General features: G+C 38.9%; 1 long non-coding RNA gene across 1 annotated transcript in view; it reads left to right on the top strand.

The window, feature by feature from the left end:
* Positions 1 to 17037, top strand: part of LOC138688589 (uncharacterized) — a 181266-nt gene that overhangs the window by 92185 nt on the left and 72044 nt on the right. Inside the window, exon 3 of the long non-coding RNA XR_011327464.1 lies at positions 2105 to 2156. This is a non-coding gene — a long non-coding RNA (uncharacterized lncRNA). The remainder of the gene's footprint in view (positions 1 to 2104; positions 2157 to 17037) is intronic.

A 17037-nucleotide genomic window follows, 5' to 3' on the forward strand; every position in this document is an offset into this window, starting at 1 on the left:
GGAGAAAGAAATGAAATGAGGAATGGAAATTACCTTCTATTTGAAGGACTGAAAGGGAATGATCATGTGGGTAGGGGGAGCCCCAGCCCAAAGTATTGTACGTGGCCCCCCTCCCCCCCTCAAGGCACATACACACGCAACATGCTCAGAAGTTAACATTCAGTAATGAAGGGTGTAAGATACTGCTAATAATGATGCTGTTTCAGGACCTCAACAGCAAACTTGCAGATGGGATTATCAAGACTTAATTTCTCCCATAAGGTCACCAGCCCTGTTGTGAAATTATGTTTTGAATTGAGAGGCTGATGATTCCCTGCAGGTTCCTGGGTGACCATGTTGTCACTATGAGCTATGTGATTTTGTATAATTTTTCCATCTATTTCACCTGTTTGAAGCCTGAATCTTTCCTCCGTGTTAGAAATTCTTTTAATGTTTACTCTAGAACTCCATTTTGGCAGGGATGTTTCACAACCCCGTGTAACTCTTTGTAACTCTATAAGGTCACATTTTAATAAGTAAATGCACTCACTCCTTTGCCATCTGTGGGTGATGAACACCTGCATTAGGAGAGCACTGAATTCTTTCAAGATAGTCTTGAATAGACTTGTGAATAGAAGTATCTCCTACATCTCAAGACATGTGAAAACAATAGTCCCACAGAGTCAAAGGCACTGTATTATGAAATTCAAACGTGTTTTGCTTACATGGGTCTTAGGATAAATCCTTTCTTTCTTTCAGCTGTGAAATCCCTCTTTCAATCCTTCAAATAACCCGTCTGAAAGAAATCATTCCAGCAGAGCCATTACAATTAATTCTATTATGTAAACCTGTAGTTTCAGATTTTCATTAAACTGACAAATGGTTCCTCAGAGTCATTTTCTAAATTACAAAATACATCTTGGCTGTTTTAAAAGGCTTGTTATCACACACTATCCTGTAACATAGGACTATATTAGTGGGGTGAAATTTAGTCCTCAGCCAGGATTTTTAAGGAACTATGTTAGGTGCTGATGTCCATCTGTAGGCATGTAAATAGAAAACCTAGTTTTAAATTACTTAGGATCCAAGGGAGTTGATTAGTATACAAGATTTTGGGGGGAAAAAAGTTTCCACCTTTATCAGGGCACTATGAAAATATTAGTGTTTGGAACAAAAAAATTGTGGTACAAAGTGCTAGGTAACATTAATGACATTAGAAAATAGGTTTTGTGCCAGTCTTTTCTGGCAGTCCTAAGCACATCTTCCCCCTCAAGAGAAGATCCTGATTTGCCTGGGCCAGTGCTAAGGTAAACTTGGCACCGTGGGTCTTAGTGGAACCTCCCAGAAGCGGCAGAGGTGCCGTCATACGGGCGAGCATGGGAATTTAGCTGAATGGTCTCCTAAAGAAATCAATATTCAGATAATTTCAAAAGAACCATTCAACAAAACCTTGGATAAAATGACAGATTACTTACAACGTTGGTTTAAAGCATTTATGCTGATAATTAAGAATAACAGACAAAGAGTATTAAGTAAAGGAGAGCAAACATCTAGCCAGTCATTAAAAGAATGGAATTTTTCTAATCCTCTTACAAAGATGCTGTTTTGGGTCAAAGTCCATTTCTGCATAAAGCAGCCACACCATGTTTTTTAAGTCAATGAAGAGCTGAGAGCTGTAGCTCAGACCCTCAAAACTACTTTAAACAGACAACTCCCACTGAGAGACAAGCATTTAAATTAATCTGGGGACTTGGGCCCATAAGATGAATAAAGAGAGTTTAGTTCATGCTGTACTGTATAGTAAATAATTATGTAGCTGAATTAATTAGATATACCAGAAATATACTAATGCTTTATTCACTGGAAGTTTCCATATTCTGTATCGCACATGTTTTATCTCAGGGTTAAGAAATTCTGAGAAGTGCTTTTTATTAGGTTAAACTGACAGATTTTATTTCATACAGACCCACATTTATAGACAACATCTGTTTTTTACATTTACTCTCTTTTTTGTTCACCAATGATTGTTTGTTCCTGGGAAAAAGGCTTTGTGACTGTTTCTGTCTGCCTCACAAACAATTTTGAATCTGCAAAATAAAGTCAAATCTACGTTTTTATTTCTTAGGTACCTGTGAAGACTCAAGCCTCATGGTCTACTTGTGCTATTTTGTTCATTAGTAAGTACTCTTAATTGCAGTTGTCTTCCTTTGAGTCCTTTTGACCCCTTGTAGGATCTGTGAGGCAGTAAGGTCCAGCAGAAGATCCTTCAAACCTAATCTCAAATCTTATTCAATTAGGCCTCCTTGGAAGATATTGGTTAATGAGTTGGAAGGACCTCAAATTCTACTTCTAGCCTATCAAACCCAATAACAACTCCCTAAGCTGCATAATTAACCTTTCCCTTGGCAACTTCTTCCACACTTGCCTTCATGTCATCTTGTTTGAAGTCTCTGTCTGAAATGTCTTTCTCACCCTGTTTATTGCTCAAGTCTAAAGGGAGAAGTCTCTTCTTCCATAAGGCCTATAAACCTGACTGTATCAGCCAGCATAGTGAAGGAACTGAGTAGATGGCACTGTACTGCTTTTCTCAGTATCTCCTGTTCTTGCTGTTCCAAATGTAGCAGGTATGAACAGCAAGGCCCAAATACTCCTGTCTGTAAGCTGTGTACAACACACATGACTAGCTGGTCGTATGGTCCGCTGTTGTGAGAAATGCTCCTGGTAAGGATCATAAGCTGTTTAAGAGTACACTGGCCAGCAGTGCTTTTTCTTCTTGTGTTTAGGCAACTAAGCAAACTTATTCTCATTTCAGAGAAGGGGCTCGGAAGTCTGGAGAGGACAAGACTAATGTTTTCAAAACTGCTGTCTCATTATACCAGTGTTTTGGTACAGCCTTAGCCCTTGGTATTCAGAGCTGATGTGGATTGCTCAAAGCATCTACACTACACAAGCAATTCAAGTGTTCTCAGCCAAATAAACAGACATAATGGCAGCTATAAGAAAGTTATATTTAAGTTGTATGGGATTTTGCTCTTCAGTAACATATAGTGCATATATATAAACTGACGGCAGACCTTGCTGGATCCTTATCAAGAGAAATAGAATTGAGCAAGTGCATGGAAATTGAAGCGAGGCTCAATTTACTGCAGTTAGCACAATTAGAATCTTAAAAATACCCCCATCCCCCCATTTCATTCAACATTTTTGTGGTAAAAAGCTGATGGGTCAATTTTTTTTCTTAAGAATTTTTTCCTCCCTAAAATTCATACCCTATGGTGAATTAAGGATTAAACAAGAGGCTGACCCTTTTAGTCTGAGGAATAGGAGAGAAAGGAGTGAGTTGATTCTTTCTCATTTTACACACCACAATTACTTAGGACTCTTGTGAGCTTAATCCTGTCCTGAGCATATTACAACTCTGGGAAAAGAGAAGGGAAAAGGAGGTTTTGATCTGAATAAAGCTAGTTTGTGCCACATAACAGCACTGTAGAGGGCTGTGGCTTTAAATGCTAGACTGCTCTGACAGATGGACTATATTATATGCTATAGCTACATAATTTTTCTTCGTAACTTGCTGCCTTTTGACCCTGAGTTCAGCACAATAACGTATTAATGCCCCTGCACCCTCAGCCTGTTTCCTGAATTAGCTTTTGTGTTAAAATAGGAGCTATTCCTAGTTATTTTATTTTTACTTTCTCCTCCTCCTCTTTCTTTTATTCAGATACTAGTTAATGCAATAATGACTCAGGTGATAACTTAGGGCTAGGTTATTGATGCTAAGTTTCCCACTCCAACTCCCCCTCCAGCGTCTGTAGACAAAGTTACAGCACATCATCGATTGCACGATGTGGCAGGATAGCAGAATTCAGGCTTCGAGTAATAATATGATTCAAGGTCTCTTGAACCCTCTGTAATTAATTCTATTAACAGATGACCTGGTGCTTAATTAGCAAGTCATTTGGAATCAGCACATACAGTAAGTTACATTTCATATAAGATATGCTTCTGAGAGTCCCTTAGAAAGATACTTCCCTTTGAAAAAAAAATCCATGGCCATATTTAATCAGGTATTGATTGGCAGTTAGTTCTGAGGAGGCTGTAGACATAATTGTAGTGCACAGAGTGCCACAGCCTGTGAAAAGCCAAAGTATATTTTCTCATGAAGTGATAACTTTGTCATAATTACGATCATCTAACTAGCAGCAGACAGCAGGGAGAAGCCAGGCTCCAGTTGTGCCTGCAAGCTAGTGCTGATGTGTACCTACCAGCTGCATGGGAATGAAGTTTTACAAAGACTTTCTGTCATCATTGCACAGATCTTGCTCCAAGGTCCTTCAGGTTCCTCAGTGACATAGCTCCTGCCGCTGTTCAAAAAAGGTGCAAGTATTAACAAAGTGAATGACCAAACTAATTGCCTAGAGCCCTTAAAAACGTTGCCGAATCCAGCAGTGTTTAGCAAATGCTCGGCATCCTTAGGCATCTTCATTTTCTTGTCTCCTGAGTTTAACTCAGAGGTGTGAAGTTCAGTTTTAATTTTTTCTCCTTTGAGATGCTAATGAATTATAAGGCATAATCTGAGAGTGATTTATCTTAAAATGTCTGTAACTCCCACATTAAAATGTTCTATTCAGAGTGGGGGAAAAAAAATCCACTCTCTGAACTGCTTACGCTAAAGCCCCATAGCACTTGGTGATCCTCTGGTAATGCTGGTCTGTGAAAGTGTCTGGAGTCTCAAGCAATTACTGGAGACTCATCAGAAATGTCTCCCTAGCTCAAACATAGTTTATACTGCACTAGTCTTTAAACGTGATGCTATCTAGTTATAGATGGCAGGGTGTTCTGGAAACCCCAGAACAGACCTGCTCCTATTACCTGGCCCTGGCAGGTGGTGGGGAAAAGTCTTCACTTTGGTAATTTGGACCTCTGAACTCAGCCAGTGATTAGAAAACTAAATTTTGCCAAAGGTTGGAATTAAAATCACAAAGTGATAGAAGCCAAGTTTCTCTAAAATAAGCAGACCTGCCAGAAAGATATGACTTGGAAAACTAGACTAGAAGCACATGCTATTCTTTGGTTCTGCTCTGGGGTTTTTGTTTTTGTTTTTTTTCCCAGTGCAAACAATGCAGATTGTTTAGATCATGCATATATAATACATGTTAACTTTATAGTCTTGTATATAAAAGGTTAGTGTGGTATTGTGGGAATATTTTTGCACAATTTTCATCATTGCCAGTATACATAAAATAACCCATTTCTTTTAGTTTTGAAGTAATAGCTCCAATGTGTATATGACATACTGGTCCTCCATCTAAACTCAGCATGTGCGTTTCGTTACCATGTGTTAGAGATGCTGCTTTGTGACTAGAGCCTTGTGTAAGGCAGTATCTTAAGTCTCTGAGAAGACTGCACAGCACAGTTCAGCAAGTCTTTACTTGTTTATTCACATTCAAGTTAGAATTGTAAAATGGTTTTGATTAGCTCCTGATGCTTTTAGATACTCTTGCAAATCAGTAGATGCAGTGTAAGTTTAGAAAAGGCTCAAGGAGTCTTGTCCGTTTTGTCAGTTTATATATTGTGTCTTGATTTAGTTCCTGATTTCAGAGAGAAGTTTCTAGGCTAGTACTCAGAGTACTAATATTGTTCAAGCAGGTAAGGCTATGGTTTTAGATCTCGACGGTCTGGTTAAATATCCTAAAGAATAACTTAACTAGACCTGCTATGATGCCAAGACCAACAACTTCATTCCTGAGTGTACAGGTGCTTGTAGTTGGGGAGAAAATGAAGAAACTGTTTTGGATTTGGAATACCTTTGTACTCAGTCAGGTGCAAAAGAGAATTGAAGGAAAGAAGAACTATGTCTGTGCAAACCCCTCTCCCCCAAAAAACTCACACACACGTTGCCTAGTGAGTGTCAAGCGGGTCTCTGCTCCAGCGTCACAACTTTGCTCACCCATTGGCTGTTCGTTACATTTTTCAGTTTGTTTCACTTCATGTCATTTCTTGCCGAGAGGCCACAGTTATAGGCCTGACCTGAATACGGGAGTTATGAAGAAGAAAAAAGTCACCCTGGTGGAGAATAGATAGTGACAAAGACTTTATTCTCCTGTCCACACCATCAGCTGAGAGGGACCTGATATCAGCAGTAACTGAGCCTTGAATCACACGTTTTCAATGCTGCAGGCGGGAGATGGTCTTGAGTTACAAAGCTAAGTCTCACATCAATTAAAGTCTCTGTGCACAGCAGCTGCATTCGGAAAGGTGGAAGAGATTTAATCTTCACCTTTCACCTTGGGTCAAAATACAAGGTTACCAAGACAGACTGTTATTAAAAATGGATTGTTTCTGCCAACTTAATGTTAAAAGTTTGCAGTTATTACGAAAGCGCTTTATTACTTGCTCCCTTTGTTAAGGAAACTTGCTGTTAAATAGCAAGGAAGTAATAAAACAGTTGAAAGGAACAAATAAATATTTATGCCAGACTTCCACAGTCTGTAGCAGTTTTAGTCTTTCTCCTTGATAAAAATGAGAGAATTATTCTCTACTGTGTCTTACTGGTGAGTAGGTGAATTATTCTGATTGAGTATAAAGAGGCTCCCAGGTTTGAACACTAAAGGTGTACTTAGTTTGAATGGATATACAGTGGGAGGAAGGTTTTATTTTAGTACAAATAATCATTTAAGAAACAAACCCTATATGAAGCACTAACTTCTTAGCTACATCTCAGAAATCATATGTCCAAATTCAGCTCACCACTGAAGTCTCTGGGCATCTTCCATTGTTTTTCTGAGGAAGCTGAATAAAGCCTGAAGGGGAACATCTTGCTGATCTGTGTTCCCCAGATGCACTACAGGTAAACAAGGTATGATTGATCACATTGGTATCTTGCTGCCTTTTAGATGTTGTCTTTGATTTGAATTTGAGGCCAAACATCTTCATATTCAAATAAGCAAATTCCTATAGCCTTTGTGTCTATTTGTACATCTAAATGAAGAAATTGCCACAGAGAGATAAATACAGATATTTTTCTGTGGTTTTATACAGACTATTTTCCAAACTTTTGTCGAGAAATATTTAACTTCAAGAATATATATGCATTTTAAAGGTGGGGTCAAAACCTGTGTTTCATATGGGTAAAGGTCTGCCACTGCTAAAGTCAATGGAATCTTTGTCACTAACTTGGAATGGTATGAATGAACTGCCTGTGAACAAGGGAAACTCTTACTGTCATTAATTTACAGAAATTTTGTTGTTCCAGTTTTACATCATTAACCTCAGGTAGAGTAAAGCTGTCATAACAGAATAGAAAAAGCAAGCTGTGCTGGTAGCAACTCTTATGCTTTAAGGATAATGTTTGGAACAACAACTCAGCCAAGAAAGTTGAATTTACAGAAGGAATTCTCATCTAATGTAGGAGTCAAACATGCAATTTGGTATGTCGGTGCTGGGTTCAGCAGCACTTGCACTGCGATTGTGTCCCTTTGAAAAAGTGATTCTAACTAGCATTAGTCCTCTGTACAAAGACTGTATATTTCGTGACGTGTACATTCTTTGAGTTATAGCTGAATATGACTTTTTAATATATTCCAGATATGTTAAGCAACTACTGAAGAAGTATGTGGAGCATGTTCTAGTTTTTGTTCTAAAACACATGTATTTTATTTATAATGTGGAAACTGTACAGTCATCGCAATAGTTACACTCTGATATTTAGCTTTTTGTTAAAAAAACAATACCTTTATTAAAATTGCAGCACTATTTTTAATTAGTTTTCTATTTAAATTATTATCTCAATCTATTTAGAGTTTGAATGATACAGAGTGATACTGATCATCACTTGCACATTAAAAAAGGTTCTGCTCAATGGTTCCACGTCTGGAATAAGTCATAGAGGGCTTAGATCCCTTGTGTCATATGATGACTTTCATTCAGAAAAGATAGAAATCTTCTTGCCTGTATGGTGTCTAAATGAAGGTTAAAAAAAATGAACTGAACATAACTGTCAAAGCAGCTAACGTATAAAAACCTTAAAGGTTTTTAAGCCCTAGATATATCTTTTGCTAATCAAAAGTCACCGTGTAGTCCTTGTGGCTGATGTCAACTCTCAGTATAAGGTCGATGGAACAAGCTTTCCCAATCCACTGTTGACACAATGAGAGGGAAACTGTATGTGTAGTTACTGTGTAATAGCCTCTTTACAGTGGTCTGCAAGGAACAGCTTTGAAAATGTACTGTGGCAAAGAAAAAAGAAAGGGAAAAGGAAAAGCAAGCAGAAAAAAGGGAGAAGAAGGAAGGAGAAGGCGAAAGGGGAAGGGAGAGGGCAAGGGAGAAATTGTCTTGCAGGTTATAAACAATACAAAAAAGCAGTCATATCTTTTTCCAAAACTCCACTCTCTGCCTATGCAACGCTGTTGCATTCAGCTTGCAAAGCAGAAGGGGAAACCCAGTCTTGAAGACACAGCAGTCTCAATTTTGCAGCAACTTCAACTCAGGCCTCCTGACTTCCTGGCTGTGGTGCAGCCCTGCCATACACACCTCTCTCCGTATGCTTCCCCCTGGCTTCACACAGGTACCAAGATCACTTGCATGCAACCTTGTATAAGGCTGTTTCCCAAGTCACCTGAAATAATACTGGCAGCGCCGAATATAAACACGTCGCTGTGTACCACCTTATTAAACATAGATGAGGCCCTTGTGAGGGCCTTGTTACCTTGAGGTGTCTCATCTTCATTTGCTTGGGTACCAGTATCCTACAAAGAGATCTCTGTTGTACTGCATTAATGCGGTGGTGGCAAACCCAGCCTCAGGTAGGGGCTTTCTGTAGGGGATGCACGGATAGAGGGCAGAGGTGTTCCTCTAATCCTGACCTCCTCAGGAGTTAAGGTCAGAAGGCCAGATTTTTTTGTTTGTTTGTGCATAAGGTATGTTCACTGCCAGACTTTGGAAGCCCTTAGTTAAGCTGATAATGCCTGGAAAGATTCACCACCAAAATCTGAAAAGCTTTATGAATAACATTTGAAAATATAACCGTTGCTACCTGTTAATTTATTAATCTAGGAAACCAAAGGTGTTGTGTGCCAGAATGTCAGAACCAGTGGCAGAAATGCATGTAGCTGATGCCTTTCTGGGTTTCAGTGGGATTTCCTTGGTGTTACTTTGTTTTTAAGTGTCCCATCATCTGTGGTTAATGTCTGTTTTGCTACTGGTGAGGGGCTTGATAAAAACTGGACTAGTCCAATTGAATTTTTCCTTCATTACAATTTTTATACAAATTTACTGATTTTCTGCTAGGACATTTCTGCTCCAGGACAGAATTTCTGCCAAAAATAGAGAGGCTGACAGAGATTTCAGTAGTCCTTTATTCAACAATTTTCCCTGGGCTGAGGGAAATTTAGTCACAAGTCTTTAGTCCAAATCAGACAGATGAGAGCTCTGACCACTAGGCTTTTAACTGGGACTGCAAGGGTCTCTCCTGAGTTGTTTTTTTTTTTTGCATAAAACTTCAAAAAGCCATGTTTTCCATCCCAACAGGGAACAGGAAAAGATTTTGCTTGAAAGCTGAAAAAGTTTCATGGTACAGAAACACTATTTCATATCCATATGTAATCCAGAATTGAGTTTGTCAGTGCAGGCTGAATTCTGTCTTTGATCTCTAAAAGAGAAAGGCAGCCCATGAAAATACTGCTGAACTAAAAGAACATAAACAGGCTTAAAATACCACATTCTGATAGAGGGTAAAATGACATTGTGATGGAGCATATACCACCAAATCCAGGGCCCAGTGAATTTAGCAGGGAGGCTCATAGTGCAGTAAAGGGACAATTTCAAAGCTCTGAAATTTGATTTCACTTTTTGCCAACCCATATCTGAACTTCTTTGTTGAATTTCTAGTCTCATTATCTGATCTTTGGCATTTTGTTTTCCCAGAAGTATGGCAGAACAAATAATTTCTTAGCAAAGCATGTACACATCCAGTGGATTTCTCTGGGGAGATCTTTTAATTTGATGAACACCTCAGATGTATCTTAGTTGCTTCTTGCTTAGTAATAGATCGGCAGAGAGACAAATAACGCTCTGCCTTTCTCAAGTCCTGGAGAAGTGTGTGCCAACCATATTCCTGCAAGGCAGCTTTGAGGTCTCCCATCTTTTATGAAATCAATGAGAGCTCAATTGCCTGGCCGCACTCAGCATGCAGGTCCCTGGAGCAGAAGATTGCTGTACCAGTGTAAAAGCTGGTGTAATCAGGGCATTTTCAGTGCATGTTGGCAAATTCTGATGAGCCTAAATGCCTCCTTCTCATGATCCTTAATGAACCCTATAGGAAGGGACGTACCAGTACAGAAAATAAGCTCTATGTGTTGTAGCATGGATCTATTGCCACCAGAATGTAAGAAAAGTATGGCATCATTATCAAAAAAAGCCATAAGAGCACACATTGAACGTCCTATCGGCTCAACAAGGAGCAATGGGGCTCCGAGTGACCTGAGATGGCTTAATCGTTATCTGCCTTTTACTCTGATTTTACTCATGGAAAACTTGTTTTCCTCTCCATGCACTACAAATAACCAGTCACCTAAAACATTAAACAATGAAATTCAAATGTACTGAGTTAATCACTGGAAAAGTGCTTCATCTGAAAACTCCACCGGGGGATCACATTTCAGAACACAAGTGTCCTTGTACAGTATGCATTTCCTCTCTGGTTCACCGGTTTGTTCATGCAGAGATTTAGAGTAATACTGAATTACCGCCTGAAGCCATGCCTGACTATCTTTTTCATTAATTACCTTCTATGGCTTTGGGACAGATTAACTGATAAATATATGAATCCCTAGTGTAGTAACCTTTATGGTGTACTTAGACTAACTGATAGGCATGTAATCTCAGAATCTGTGAAAAACTTTTTTCTTTCTTCCTGTAGATTACTACTGTGCTCTTGCTATCTGAGTTGCCTGTCCAAGTTGCTGTATTTTCTTTGCTAAAAGGTGCTGTTAAACCAACAACTAGCACCTCTACAGCAGACTTCTACAACAGTCCAAAAGGAAGATTGCTATGGCTTTTCAGAAAATACATTTGTTTCTTTTTTTCATATGTTAGGATGAAAGATGGGTGAAACTACAGAATGCCCTGTGTTACCTTTTCTGGGCAACAGATGCTTCAGAGTAGTCTAAGAAATACATATCAAACAACCATTTTTTGGTTGTTTTGGGGTTTTTTTTACTTTTATTTTTTTCTTTAGCAAAATGTCTCAGAAACTGGCCATTCTGGAAGGGTAATCACACTGTCTTTAAAAAAAGCCTAGTTTCTGTTGCAGCTGGGTTTTACGTTCCCCTAACCTGCCCTTCAGCAAACTATCTGTTGCAAGTTATTTGACCAGTGTACCTCCTGCTCCTCTGTGCAAAGACTACTCAGATTTTTTAAGTTTTTTAAATTCAACGAGAAGCACTTCAGATACTCATTCTGTGTATAGAGAGCTGTTGTCTTTTTTGCTTTGTTTCTTGTGGGTATATTTACTGCATAATCTAGCTAGTAATCTGGTTAGACTATTACTCAACAGCAACCTTGCTGGGGTTGCTTGAAACTTCCCAAATGTAATTCCAAAAGCTTTGCTTTAGGTCATCATTGCAAGTCAAAAGAATCACTTGACCACAGCCTGAAGAAATCAAATAAAGCCAGGTATCAGTGTTATAAAACTTATATACAGAGAGAACTGAACTAATGTGCTTGCATACTTGTTCCTAAGGCCTTTGCATTGATGTATGTAATCAATTACTAATAATATGTGATAAGACCATCTATTTACCAGGAAATGAGCTCAGGTGAACAAATCTTTTCACTAATACCATTATAGCAGGTCAGTTTATATCTATTCCTATTCACTGGTTTGGATCTGAACTGGTTGTCTATCCCTGTATCTGTTCCACCCATAACCTCAATTTCCATGCCCACAGCATCTTTACCATAGAGCTGCTTTCACATGTGCAGTATCCTTTTTACAATTACTTTTGGCATGTGTAATCGAATGGATGGTTTGGAAGGGCAAGAAGGAATGTGAAAGGCAGTTCAGGTGATGCTAGTAGAGGAAGAGGGAAGTGCAGAACATTTTATTCCTCTGGTAACGTAGTGCTTGAATGACTCACAGTATTGCATACAAATAGGTAATTATGCAAATATGGACGTGGAGCAGAAGATTCCAGGGCAAGATACATGGATGGGACTAAAAGAAGTTGTGTTTCAAGGATGGGATTTTTTAATAAATTTGCTGTTGATCTATTAAAAATTGTTTTTGAGCTCCCAGCCACGACAGATTAGATCTAAAAACCTAAGGTTTGCCTCAGTATTTCTCCTCTTTTGCCACATAATCATACAATCTCTTTCTGTTACTCCTGTATAGTTTAAATAAAGTTTTTATAAGGTTAGCTGAAAAAGGGGGGCACTACTCGGTTAAAAATATTAAACATCCAGTCTTAATAAATAAATCTGTGGATGGAAAAGTATACTGGAAGAATAGGAAAAGCCAATTACACTTTCAAAGCTTTAAATATGAAACAGAACAATGGGGAGGGTAGAGCAATCAGAGCCTTTTTGGTTTGTTAATCTTCCTTGACAGTGAGATAGAATTTCCTTCAGCAGAAGATATGTAGGAAATTACCAACAAGGCTACTTATGCCCCAAAAATATGGGAGTAGCATTGCTAGTCTACAGTTCCTTAGGGTGAAGAGAGCCTTGGCTTGCATGCCCAAGCAAGAAAGTCAGTTTTATAGCAACCTCTATCCTCCTGAGCCTGAGCACTCCTATTGCTAAGCATCCATATAATTTATGCCTATAGGACTGCAATTCCTCAGAGTAATTTTTCTTCCATCTGTTCAGCTTGAATGGAGAACATTTGTTAAATAGTGTTTGGAGGGATGTTGGCAGTAAAATGCATGCCCACCCCGATGTTAGGCTAGTTAACTGGTCTTTCTAGGCACAAAGCTGACATTGTTAGATGGCACAGAGCTTGAACAAGTACAAATATGAGAGAGCACGTTTTCTTCTTTTCTTATAAACTTGAGTATTCTTTCCCGTTGTTCTTCTAAAAAGAGTTAAGATAACTAACTACCCACTTAGAATAATTAGAAGTAGTTGAAGTCCACCTGTCAATTGTATAAAGTTAGATTAAGTCCAGTCTTTGCAGTCTGATACTTTTTCAGATTCAAGAAGCCAGAGCCATGTAAACATTGAAAGTAATTATGTCTCCTCCTCCTTTTCTTCTCCCCCCCCCCTTTTTTTTTTACCCCCTTTTCTTTCTAATGTTAGTTGTTACAGAAAAGAGTCAACTTGAGTTTCAGAGGCTCTGCCAAAAAGCCTCTGGCATTCCCTGGGGGATTGAATTTTACATTCTTCAGCAAACAATGTCTGTCTCCAGAAATGCAAGAAGAAAACACTATTTTTCTTTTTAATCTATTATCAATTGCTAAGCTTAACAGAGCTCTGATTTTTATATTTTCAAGCCTGAGGAACATCTTATGTTGATGTTAATATGTGCCTTTTTAAGCTTCATTTGTTATCTTTAAGCAGCTGCTAAAGTGTAAACAAGTTCTTTTTCTTTTCTGTGTTAAAAAAAAGGCTCTTGACTTATCCAAAAGCTCCACTGCTGTTGTGCTTATTGGGCTATGCTAACACCAGTGAAAGAACATCATTGAATGCAGCAAATGTTTGGTTTATTTCAAAGCCTTTCTAAACTATAAATCACCCACATTTCTTCTCAGCCTTCTCTTTTTCCTTTCAAGTAGAAAATGAAATGAAATCAGTTAGCCAGGAGATAGTAACATAAAAAGTTATCTGTGATTGTTTTCAAGTATAATAAAGAAGGAATTTCATATTTCTGATAGTGACTTTACTTATAAAACTCCTATATGATCTAGAATTTTGGAAGTGTTGTTGGGTGAGCATTTCAAAGGAGGGCTGATTTGTCAAAAAGCAGGAAGTACAAAACATTGTCCCTTTCAAGGTAAGTCAAGCTGAAATCTGACCTTTCTGGAATATTTTTATTCAGAACATATACACATTTCCCTCTCCCTGCGTTACCTCAGCTCTATATTTCCTTCCCAGACCACAAAGACTTTCCAAAAACTAAAAAGGGGAGAAAAAGAGTGATTTTAAACATTTTGCGTACAGACAGGAGCAGAAATGTGTGTATGTGTATTTAGAGAGGGAGTGCAACAGCTGACGTTCAGATCTGAAACTGTTTGCCATCTCCATTGATGTATACCCCGTCTCCAGCAAGATCACTGCCACCTGATACAATTAGATCACTAAGACCACTCCTTGAAGTTTACAGGGTACATAAATCTGAAGGTAATCTCTTCAGACTCTCATAGGAAAACTTCACAATTAAGAAAATAATCATGTTGCCAGATTATTCCTCACAGCTTTCCAGATTTTTTTTTATTTACTTTCTTTCATTTTACTTTTTTAAGTTGAGTATGACCCAACATGCACACCAAAGGAAATGCACAAAACTGTATTTTAGGACTGAACTACAACATACGCATCTCCTTTAGTTAGCAGCATGTAAAAAGTGTGGCTCAGGAGTCTTCTGGCAACTTAAGGCCAACAAGTGGCTTGCTCAGCCTGGCATTATTTAAAACTGCCAAAGGACTGCACAGAGCTATGCGCAAGCAATTTGTGCCCCATCTGGTCAGCAGAGGTTTTTGAAACAGAGGGCATTTCTGGGCGTCTCCTCTCTTCCACGAGATTTGCAGAAAATTATTCTGGTTTGCTCTATACAGGCTTTTATTCCACACTCTCCACTGTCCTGTCTGAATATTTTCTGTAGGACATTAAGCACTGGTGTTCTCCACCGCAGCTTTGTCCTGTCTGTGCACATGTGGGTATCTGTTCTGGAATGAATGGGTGTTCACATACTTGCTTTATTTTTGTGTTGGAGAATAAAAGGGTTGAAGAAATGTGCCTTATGCTGGAGCTAAAGGCAGTCTGCTTATGAAGCAAACTTCCTGAAGAAGCTTTGTTTCCTGCAGGTTGCTAGAAGGTGGTAGAGAAAAACATTACACCAGCTGCAAACCTCTTGGGGTCTCCCAGCTCTTGAGGCAGAGTGTGTGTGTGTATGTGTTTGGGGGGTAAGGAGGTATAAAACCTAGTGGCAGGGTTTACTGGAGGAGCAAGAGGAAAGAAACCACTGTAGGACTCCAATAAGCCTGCTGAATAGAGCTGTGATTTGTCACAGGTCTACCCTTTGCTACTGAACTAACTTTTCTTTCTTTTGGTCATCTGAGATACTTCCTGTGCTTAAACCTTCCTGGGTCCCTTCATATACCCTGCTGGAAACCCTATGAATTTAACTTGCTGTATTTTTACTCAGTAGAACATATTGAGTATACATTAGGAGAATAAAATAACATGCCCTAGCGCAGTACTAGCTGTTTTAAATACGAGAAATGTAAGTGGACTTCTATAATTTTAGCATGAATGTGTTGTAGCATCAGGGACGAATTGTGCTGGGTGATTTTTATTATTTTTTTTTTTCCCCTAAAGTGATGCTCGTTTTTTTCCACATAGCAAGATCTAGCCAACTGGGGATTGCTTGCCACTCAGAGGTGTAACAAATAGTATAGTTTTGTAATTTTGCCTGTGTTGCAAACTGTTATTGCGATGGATCATAGTGTCTAAATATTGAGATGGATCACACTAAACTAGATATCAAAACTACTAGAACTGTAGATGTTTAAAAGGCACTTAATCACTAAATTTTGTTCTACTCGTCCCATTTGCCATTTTGGAAATGGTTACCAGGAGCTGGCTTAGCAGATGCCAAGCTATTCTGCACACAGCTGAGGACTCCCGCTTGGTCCTGCGTGCCCAGGCTGAACCTTTACCACCTGTGTTCAGTTCTCCTCAGATTTTATAACCTCAGGACAGTGCTGCAGAAACCAAGCAGGCCGAGTGATTTTATACATCATTTTCTCCCCTCTGAGCCTCTACAGATTTCACTTCACAGTAGAGGGCACTGTGCAGTTGGAGTTCGTCCTCTCGAGAAACTGCGTAAACTCCTGGTTTCTTGTAGACATTGAGATTCCAGGGCACTCTGCAAACTTACAATTTTAGCTCTGCTCAATGCTCATGCCTAATTAAGGTAGTTATATTTTACTTCAGCTCTTGCTTTGGTTTCTAATGGATTTTTTCTACTCTTTTGTCTCCTCCACTGCTGTGCATTGTTAAATAGCTGCACTGTTCCATCCCAGATATGGCTATATTTTAGTGGTCAGCCAGTAGATTGCTATACATAGTATTTAGTTAAATGCTTTGTGGATCTTTCTGTATAAAAAGAGCTCCATTGAGACTAAGAGGATATTATTATTCATAATGCGGTGACTAGTTTCACACATGGCTGAAGCAAAATAAATCATCACTGTTTTTAACAAAACAGTGAGTAGACCTCTTGTTGACCACAGCATATTTGTGGTCAGCAAAGAAAGAGCCTTTTATAGCTATTAATATGCTGCCAAGGTGCTTTAGCTGAGATTTTTGCCCTAAGGGAGGTGGGCTTCCACTACCACATATTCGTGTTTCTCTGCTAAGCCATTTCCAGAACCCTACTCTTACAGAGTGATTTGGCACAAAAATCCAGTCCTGAAAACAGAAACTCGTTACTGAAAGAATTGATACAGATGAATATTGTTCAGGTGCTGTATCTGATAAGAAAATGAATGATGCTTTTGATTGTTCAAGCAGTAATTTTTAGTTCTGAGTAGTCGTACACAAAACAACTGATATGTCAGCATTTCTGTTATGCACACCAGCGTAAAGCCTAAGGTTTGAAGAAGGCCTGAGTGATACCAAGCATCACACTGGTCCTCTAGCTGTTTACGCTTCTAGTTCTGTACAGTTAAACTGGCGTTCAAACATTGTTTTGTAGTTGGCCTTTTTATTACACAGTCAAGGGAATGGCATCATTTGGGGATGTTGTCATTTTCTGATGTAGCACTCGTACAGTGGTACCTGACTACCCTGGAATGACTTGGAGCAAAACATAGCGATTTCTTACACTAAGACTCCTGC

This window comes from Haliaeetus albicilla, chromosome 13, assembly GCF_947461875.1.
Source record: "Haliaeetus albicilla chromosome 13, bHalAlb1.1, whole genome shotgun sequence".
NCBI lineage: Eukaryota > Metazoa > Chordata > Aves > Accipitriformes > Accipitridae > Haliaeetus > Haliaeetus albicilla.